Here is a 7,423-nt window from a genome sequence, read left to right as displayed (position 1 = left end):
AAAACCACAAACTTGAGTTAAATATAAAAAAAAACTTTTAGTTGGTTCAAATCACATTTGGTAGGTTACGACCACACACTTTAAAAAAAAAAAGTTGTACCTATCAAGCAAAATAATGCGATCTAAAAACACTAAAATATATAATACATAATATTTTACATTTAAAAATATATTTATTATTTTTACATTCGTTATTAGAAAAAATGTTTATAAAATAAAGTATCGTCAGATATATAAGTATATAGGTAGTATATAGGTACTCATCATACAACAATTACGTTACGATTCAATATAATATATTTTTCTATGTAATACAATAACAATACCTAACAATTCATTATTCTTTTAATAAATATATTATGTAATTAATCATTTTATGTGATTATAGAATATCAAAATTTCATAATTTAAAAAAAAAATAATACAACCAAAAATCTTTTACCAAACTTTTTGGTAAGTTTACAGTCAAAGTGGTTTTTAGCTGTTCGTCTAGTCTGTAGTTTAAGTATACTTAATAGTGTGTTTTGCTATTTACTCAATGAATCGCAAATGTGTAAAATTGGTCGACAATTTGGAGTCGAAATAAAAAACTGTACACGAATTTTGTGGATGTAACCGAAAGAAAATTTCACTAAAATTATAATAATTATAGGTACCTAACATAACACCCTAGCAGTCTAAATTATTATTGTGGGTATAGACGGTATAGTCGTTGAAACCGTTACAATCCCCCTCACCCAATCTGACTATTATTTTAATAATCTCTAGGTGTATTATATAAAAACACTCACTACATGTAAACCGGTAAAATAATATCAGTGTAATGTTAGCATTGTGGCAATGGCGGAGACGGCATTTTAATTTTTACCAGAAACCAATCATAATAACAATATAATAAATTTAATTATAATATTTTAATGGACGACAGTATAATATATTAATATACCATTATACCAACATCACATACATAGATATCCAAAAATTAAAGAATAACAACCTCTTCCGTACTGCAACTCGTATTTGTGTATTATATAATATTTAATTAAAAATACATGCGTAATATAATATTATTTGGTTTTTTGATAATATTATTCTGTTGCAATGTCGTGGTCTATGGATTGAAAGACAAAACATGTTTGCTTCAGAGTTTTTTTACTGCTGTCAATGATTTTCTCGTAAACATTTTTGAAGATTCATATTATTAATTATCATCTATATCTACCTAAACGGTATTATTTTTCGAGTAAAATTACTCTGGGAAAATATATTATCATGGCAGAGAGTGAGAAATTCTATTACCTATTAAAATATTATCTAAATGCGTGTGGTGAAGGAAATGTCACATTTAATCTTGTAGGTATGTTTTTTGTTGTTGTTAAGTTCGTTTCCGTCTTTGATTACATTTTATAACATAATAGTTTGAATATGTCAACATTTACTGTAGTTATATAAAATGTGGAAGGATACTCGGGATTCGATAATAATAAGAGAAAGGTATTATATCCAATAAAACGACTTTAACAAAAATAACATTGAAATCAATAAGGCCGAGATTAAAAAGATTTAACTTTAAAAATAATATCTACAGTAGACCTCCATGTACTTATAAATATAGAATATTATAGGTAAGTACATTGTAACGCACTAACGTTATTTAAACAACATTCGTGCAGGTCAATTATATGTAGGTTAGTTATATAGGTCTGAATGTCTGATAAAAACTTTTAACTGCTTATTTTATTTTTTCATGATGTTTCCCAAATCAAAAACTGCCTATAGGAATTATTTTTTAGTTAAATGATTTAAAAAAATAATATTACCTAGATATTATTACAATGGGAGAGTGAAACATTAGACCCCCCCCCCAACGTTATTATATAAATGTGTGCGTCAAAGGAAATGTCACGTTTTAATTTGTTTGTTTATTCTTTTGTAGTGGATGTTTCCGCCTTTGTTTGCATTCTACATACGCATTATACATTTTAACTTATGTTATTTTGATTTGGTCTTCGCACATACTTATCAAGGGCCAAAAACAAAACCATCGCTTTATATACGGATAAAGCCAATAATTTTAATAAAATAGAACTCGAATACATGGTGTTTCAACGTTACATAATATCATTTTCCTCAGTTATTTTTACATCATTATTAAAAGTGAATTTTAGAAGAACAAACAACAGCTCATCCGTATTACACGAAAACGTGTACGAATTATATTAAAATTGTTATCGTTCTGTTCATAACACGTGCGAGATATGTCTAAAAATAATAATTTATTATAATATATTACTCTCTCGAGTAGCGCGAGATTGATGAACATAAAATATGATCGAAACATACCTATAGTAATGATAATAATATTATGTTCGAACGTTATACTCATCGATTCTGTCGTCCATCCGCACATCACGCGACATAAAAAAATCTGTAATTCGGTATAATTAAAGTAATTAACTCGCGCGTCATCTGAAATAAGTATCGACGAACCAATAAACTAATACACTAAATGTTTTATTTTTACTCGACATTATTATATTATATTATTATCATCATCGAATACTATGATACTATATATTATGATTGATAAGTATATGTACATAAAAAATGGCCATTGATGTGTACAAATATTCCACTAGGGTTATTAAAAATATAAATTCACGTGTATCGAGGTATCTACACGTGATATTCGTCAACAATATTATTATACTCAGCGTGATCACATTGTTTTAATAAGCTGTTAAATTGTAATAATACACGAGTTCTTAATTTGTATACGTTTAATCGTTTCATCGCGCCAACTTATAAACAATAAATTATTATAATGTACAATAATTGTACACACTTAATTTGTCTAATTTAACGACGAGCCGCTACGGTAAAATAGTGAGCCGGTCATCATTTTTTACCCGTGTAGACATTGTAATGAAAATTATTTGATCTCTGCAGGTCTACCGCCTATATGTAATATATTATTGAATATTGTACAGGATGATTCTATAATAATTGTTAAACGCACTCATACGGTTTCGAATAGGTACTCGTACAGTCATATTCCGTTTTTGAAATAATGTTTTAATTTACGAACAATAATAATATTTTGAAGTCATTAGGAATATTAGGTATAGGTACCATCATTAAAAAAACTACATTTGTTAAAAACAATTATATTTTTACAGTTTTATATCGCTACGATTTTTTCGCTAAGGTTTATACTTTTTTTCATTGCCAAAATTCATTACTAATTTAATATTCCAAACAACGAATATTTTTTACCCACTTGCCTTATTCCTGTGATACGTCGTAATTATTCGATAACTAAATTTCCTTGAATGGTTGAATATTATTTTTGTTGCATGCAAATACTTTTAGGCGTTATCAGTGTTTCACTTTAAATGTCACTTCATTCATTGAAAACGAATCGTTTTTTAGAAACATAAATAGGTACACAATATATGACGATAATATAGTTACGTCAACTAAATTAGAAATTAAGGTCAAACAATTATTATTATTATTATTATTATTCAATATATGTTTTAAGATTAATAAAAAATATTAGTACAATATTATTCCACAATATAAAATATTAAGCCCAAAGGCCTATGTTGTCGAGGTAGATGTATGATTAAAAAAAAAAATTATAAAATGTTATATTTATGATTTAAAATTATTATAAATTGTAAAAATGTAAATATTTGTGTAAAAATTAATACATTTATCATATCAATTTCCAATAATTACATATATATATTAAAATGTAGTTATTCGCGTTTATTATGAGTACAGTTTTTATATCTATTATCTATAACATATTATTATTACCACAATAGAAAATTCATTTTTTTTTATATCCCAAAACTTTTCGAGTACACGAATCGTTTCATAAATCGAAGGAATAAAAACTAAAACTTTTATGTTGCATTGTTTTAGAAATTCACATGGATTTTTTAAACGTTTAGTTGGTGCATTTTATAATAACCCATATAATCCTAAATCATATTATTATTTTTTTTGTATATTTTTTTAGACTCAATAGTGGTTATCCATTGCTCAACGGTTTGACGAACAAAATGTACAATATACATACAGTCAGATATATATGCGAATATACAATAGATGATATGCATTGTTTTATTTATATAGGTACCTACGACTTGCATCAATACCGCAATAACGTAAAATCACGTACATTTTAACGACACAAGTCACAAATAGATGATGATAGTTTAATCAAAATCAATTGTATTTTACATTGTGCCATGACAACTATATAAGGATTTTTTTTTTAAATTTTGTAATATAATGTGTACGTAGATAATTTGACATTTTCTTGATACCTGTAGCGAATGATGTAATGCGTTTTGTCGTGTGCCTATAAAAACGTCGTCGGTGGCGTTCGGTGCACATTATATTAAGTACCTATACTGCAATGATATTATTACGCTGCAAGACGTAATTTAATATTATTTATTTATAATATTAATAGTACCTATATATTTTTTAAGCAACTACATAGCATTGGCGTCGACCCGTCGGCGTCGTCGTCGACCAATCAAGAGCGTCCGTTAGCGCATCGTCGAAGATACCCGGCGGTGCATACAACAATGCGTACTATATACTATATTATATAGGTATAATCATAATAGTACCAAATATAACTACAGTCAACTCGCGGTATAACGAAGTTCGATATAACGAAAATCTCGGTATAACGAATAAAACTGTCGTTCCCTTGAAAATCTCGTGATATAACGGAAAATTAAATGTATTTTTGTCCCCTCTATATAGCGAAGTTTTTTTAGGCAATAGTTCTCGAATTGTAATGAATCTTTATAATTTTGGAGATTGATGTTACAAATTATACGAGTTTGTATCCGGCTATTATTATGCGATACGATAATGTGCATGTCGTTGCTTATAAGATACATGTCAATTAATATAAATTAAGCTATAACGGAGTTTATTTCAGCGATTATCATGCGATAAAATGAGCAAAATCAGGTCTCCGCGCCGTCTTAAATTATTTAGAGAGACATGACATCGACGACAATCTGTTTCGTAAAATTTTAAATTTGGAGAACAATATTGAACGCATAACCGATTTAAAAAAATAAATAAATATGTCTATATAATAAACTAAAAATAAATTTTAATTAATTAATAAATAATATGTAATAATATCTAGGTAATATGTATGTATGTAATTTTACAAATCTAATAAAACCTAAATTTATTTTATTTTAAATCTCGTTTAAACGAATTTTGTTGATTTATGCTTTTGATTTAACGAATTTCGGTGTAACGAACTATCGATATACCGAACTTTTTTCTCAGTCCCTTGAAATTCGTTATATCGCGAGTTGACTGTAATACTAAAATCACGGTACGACGAAATGGAAAGAAAAAAAAAATCAAGGAAAAGCGGTCGAGATAATAATATAATACCGCCGGCAGGTGTAATACCTGTATACAATGTTTCATAATAACATACATCCTGCCTATATATATCGCCACGACTACAATATGTGCAGAGAATACATTAATATATAATATTCAGTCGTCGGCGCGAGAGGGTGGTTGGTTGGTGGCGTCGTAGCTCGCTCGGAGGTGCGTCCTCCGGGGGGAGGGCGAGGGGGGTCGTGGAACCAGCAACTGCCTCGTAGTTATATATTATGTTTTATAAAATATCGTTATTTTTATCGTCATCATCGTTTCGGTGCGCTCACATAATAATAATATATTATACGACGGGCTGCAGCGTGTAAAATATTTTTAACAGGCGTCATCTAGGCGCATTGCAACGTCACCCACCACCCCGTCGTGCACTCCCCCAGTTGGTGATACTGCAGCTGCTGTTGCTGCTACGGTACACATGGCGTGTATAATACACACACACACACACACACACACACACACACACACACACACACACACACACACACACACACATATATATATATATATAATTTATAAAACGTGTTTTTAAAACATAAAATAATAATAATAATGACGCTCTGCTGCAGCAGGCCGTAATGTGCGTGTGATGTGCTCTTAGGCGCGGTCCGTCGGATTTTATATTTTTGACAAATGGTCGCGATGGCGTGTGACCCCGACTCGTCGACGCCGGCCTAAGAATATTCCCACACGGGATGGGCGGCGGGGTCCTTTCTCTCCCATTGGCCCGCCGCGGTTTCCAGATGGAGAGTGAACGCGCATATAGAGAAACACGACCACGACGATAAAAATAATATATTATTATGTTTTAACAGCAACAGCAGCAGTCACACGCCGACTAAAATACTCGTATCTCAGCCGTACACGCACCGCGTGCCTACACTGCGACTGTTGCACGTGTGACGCAGCCGACATTCACCCTCTGTCCCGCGCCACATGTGCCGACCATCATATATTATATATTATAATAAAGCGTGTTGTAATAGAATCTCCACGAGCACAACCTCATGACGAGGACGATATTATGATGGCTTTTCACGTCCGGGCCGAAGATTTATATTTACTTTTTTCCTCTCTCTCACCCCATCAGCTCTCTCGCGCCATCTCTTTCTCCGTATAATATTCCGTTAATTTCGTCTTCGTTTCTATATAGCTTGATGTTTTTGTGTAGGACCGCCGATTTCTAGAGATTTATGACAGCGGCTGCAGGATAACGAATGCACACACGCATCGGTGCCGCCCGCATTATATTTTATTATTATTATTATTATTATCCTTCGGCGTCGTATCGTAGGCACAACGATTATGACGGTTGCGCCGCGCCCCCGACCGACGGATTGACTACGATCTATGGCCGTATTATATATATATATATATAATGGTATCCCGACTCGAGGGGAACACGAACCGTACGGGAAAAAATAATAACAAAACGAAACGAAAAAATAATAATATTAACGACAACGTATCCGCCGCCATTATTAGTACAGAATTCGGTTGTGCGTGCTGTGTAGCCGCTGTCGCGTCGTAGATAATAATATATTATGAAGACGATGCGCTGCGTACGATACAATAATAATAATAATAATAATAAAGTATAGTTTGTTATTATTTTCATCCGATCGGGGGGACTTTGCTTGCGGCGGAAGATAAACGAAATAATAATTAAAATTTATGTTGTACCCGGTTATAGGCCAGCCAATAAGAGTATTATCTGAGCACCGCAGCAAGTGTGCAAGATTACGTTAAGTTTTTTTACTAAAAATATTTTTTTTATAAGAGCTATAAATATAGGTACATACATGATGCAGTGAGATGCTGTAACATGAAGAATTCGTTTATGATAATATATACAATACATATATTATGTTATATTTTGTATTATATGTGCATTATAACTATACCTAAAGCGGCCCATACACGATCAATATTATTGCTCAATATTTGATATTGACAATAATATTGA

Source organism: Diuraphis noxia, unplaced genomic scaffold (assembly GCF_037042655.1).
Source record: "Diuraphis noxia isolate RWA-SAM2 unplaced genomic scaffold, SU_Dnox_SAM2 contig0001, whole genome shotgun sequence".
NCBI lineage: Eukaryota > Metazoa > Arthropoda > Insecta > Hemiptera > Aphididae > Diuraphis > Diuraphis noxia.
The sequence above is the reverse complement of the archived record's forward strand: the minus strand, read 5'-3'. Positions refer to the sequence as shown.